This window comes from Solanum pennellii, chromosome 1 (genome assembly GCF_001406875.1).
Source record: "Solanum pennellii chromosome 1, SPENNV200".
NCBI classification, from domain to species: Eukaryota; Viridiplantae; Streptophyta; class Magnoliopsida; order Solanales; family Solanaceae; genus Solanum; species Solanum pennellii.
Genome location: NC_028637.1, coordinates 89392020 through 89395610, shown reverse-complemented (window position 1 = coordinate 89395610; position 3591 = coordinate 89392020).

The following is a 3591-nucleotide window of genomic DNA, read 5'->3' as shown; positions in this document are numbered from 1 at the left end:
ATATTCGTTTGTGAAAAAATCATGTCAGGTGGCATGTACAGTTGAGTTGAAAGTTTTTTTACCGATTAAGTTTTGATATAAGATTCTACTTGGGTCAACTTCAAACGATTATATCTCTTAGCATATAATAAAATAGGTGGCACGTGACCTATCAAATTAAAGATCTACGAGTTCTATTTTTAGTGCCACCAAGTTTACCTCATCTCAAGTTAGAGTAAAATGTTATGCCTGTTTTATTGAAGCTCTATCATGCCATCGATGTCTATGACTGACACTACGAATGGTAGAATTTTACACTGGCCATTTTTTTCTAGAAATTTCATGCACGTGTTCCAGGGTTATTTTAGTCATTTTTCAAGATTTTTAACCCTGTTCAAAGTTGTTTTGAGTGTTTTAGCCGAGTATATCATTCAACTAGCTAGTTTTCCTCTCGAAATCATCAATATAAACATTCTAAGTATTTAGAAATTCTCTTTAAACTCATCTAGGGTTTCTCTTCTCCATCAAGAACCTAAAACCTTCAAAAGAAAATTCAAGAAACAAAGAGAAACTTTACATCCAAGGTTTTTCCCAAGTTCTTCCACTCTAAAAACTTCATGAAACAATTTCCTCTCAAGATTAAGCCAAGATTCCAAGCTCAAAGATTTTCTCTAAGAAAGCTAATGTTCTTCCTCAAGCTAAAGATAAATAAAGTATCCACTAGAGTTTAGTCTAATAACTTCATAATCAGGTATCTAATGCTATTAATAGTATTGGACTAGTTCGTCCTCACGTCCTACATCTAAATTTTGTCCGTAAGACTTAAATCAAATATTCTACTGAAAGATCTATGAAATTCTAAATTCGAATTGTATTCTTATTTCGAATTTTGACTTCCTTGTTATGAGATTATTGGATGTTCATGCCAATGATTTTAAATTTTAAAATTAATTCAAAAGTATTTGAAAGATCTTTTGAGAAGAGTTTAAGGAAACACAAATGATTTTGGAAGTACTATTTTCACATTGAGAAAAAAATTATTATTTTAAGAAGAGCATACATAGTTTTCAAAAGTATTTCAGCCAGATAAAGAGAAGTTCAATTACCCCTTCAAGATTTTTCACATTGAAAAAAGAGTACAATATTGAGAAAAAAAAGTATGAAGAATTTTCATTGTATTTCAGATATAGTACAACTTCAGTTACGTATCTCTTAAAGAGGCCTTTTGAGAATTATTTCAAGCTAGAGAGTACGTTTGCATTAGCTTTCCCTTACATTTTGAAAGTAGCATTGAACACCAATTTAGAATAAGTTCAGACAACTTAAAATTCATAACCTACACCACTAGCATAGATAGGATCGTGTCTCACGACAGTCGACTCCTCACCTACCTCAAGAAGGTTTTTTTAATGGATCCACCAATTTTGTTGTTTTCTGTATTCTAACAAGGTATAAAACAGCTCTGGCAATGTGGGCAAGACATTGTATCATCATGAGGCTCATAATGATGGTAGTCAGTTAGAGAAACTCCAGTACAATAAAGAAAGTAAAGTATAATGTATTTTTATTTATATATCTAAATTCAATATTTACTATTGTTGCATTTTGAAGTTAGAGTTTAAATGATATTAATCATGATATATGCTATACTTGAGTTGAGTACTCTCAGTCTTTCAGTTCATTATTTACTATTGCTGCATTTTTACAAAGAGTTTAAATGATTTTTATCATGATTTACACTATTCTTCAGTTGAGTACTTTCGTTAAATCAGTTCAGTATTTACTATTATTACATCCTTATAGAAAGAGTTTAGATGATTTTTTATCATGATTTACATTATTCTTCAGTTAAGTTACCTTTAGCCTTTCAGTTCAGTTATTTGCATTGTTTAATTCAGTCCTACTACATACTCGTACATTCAATTTAGTGGTGTCATTCAACTTGCATTGTCACGTCTCAAGACTACCCTATTGACGTAAACACGAGACCTAAGATCACGAGTGGCCCCAAGCTAACCCTGAGCTCACATATCATAAGTATACTAACACAACTGAACAAAATATACTATGTGAAAGCTTAAAAACATGATATAACTGAAAGATGGGGAATACCCAATAGTGATCTGAATATATAAAAGTACTAAGAGTTTAGTGACACTGAACAATCACTCAAAACCTAATGCTGCATCTAATACTATGTATGAAAAAGCTTTTAACTGACTAAAGTTATTGGGACATGTCCTTAGCTAACCATAAAAACTAAAACTGAAATAAAAGACTGAAATTGAAACATGTTTAGTGTCGTTGAAGTATGAGGACTCACAACTGATGATGCTAAGTATGGATCGAGAATCGAACAACGCGTGATCTGAATTATGAGAACCTGATGAAAGAATGTAGCGTAGAGTATGTGTCAGTACTTGAAATGTGTTGAGCCTGCATGATATAGAATAACTAAACAAATAAGTAAGTTGATATAACTGAGCAATGACATAATTTGAACAATAATGTAAATATATAAATATGTTAAAATGAACTCAACTGAATGCAATGATCAAGTACTGATTATTAACATGACATACTGAGACTGAATACTAAAATTTAACTTAAAGCCTAGTCAAATTCACTGTGGGAGCTGCTATTAACCAACATAAAACCACCTGAGCTAAACGTAGAGTCCGATGTATACTCCCCATAGAGAGGAACCAATATACCTTGCCAAGGATGTAAAGAACAGAGTGCGTGATCACTAAATCTGATGCCCAACATAGGCGACTTATAATCTTACACGAGCACGTAATTCTGGGACTATGAGGGTACATCGAACCATAGTCCATCTCGGTACCAAGTCGAGTCCCAATTAAAAATGTGTATAACACAAAATAACTGAAATACTAGATTAGCTCAATGTTCTGACATGCTATATGAGTATGCAACATTTATATGTTGACAAATGAAACATTCAAAATCTGAGGTATGTATATCTGTTTAGCTGACCTACCAAGTGTAATTCATGAACTAAAAGAATCTACACAACGAGGATTTTGAGTTTCATGCAAGGAATTAAACAATGATTCTAAGAGAATATGATAATCTGATTAAGAATATTATAACAATTAAATCACAATAGATATCTAAGGCTTTAGAAATTCTAAGTCTAAATAAGATATATGAATAAAAAAATCTGACTGAATTCTAAGGACCTAATGGATGAAAGGAATGCACTAGTGAAATCTCATATACCTGGTGACGGAATTCATGGATAAATCTTTTGATTCAGGCTGGAATTCAAGAAAACCTTTTGTGTGTTCTTGAGGGGTTAGGTCGACTCTTTCTTTGCTTTACTTTAAGTTTGATTGAATTTTCGGTGAATGAATCGATTAGAGTAAAGTTTGACTAGAATACTAGGCTAAAAGTTACCAAAAATGACGTAGTTTAGGTGTCCAACACATAGGAGAAAAGACCAAAATGACTCTAACTTAAAATCTGAAGGGGGGTCTTCCACGAATCCTATGACGACCTGTCAAAAGGACCACGACCCGTCAAGTGGGTCATGGTCCTTGGCCAATGACTTCTAATTTTTGGGTCCCTTCATGAGCCCTAACACGGCCC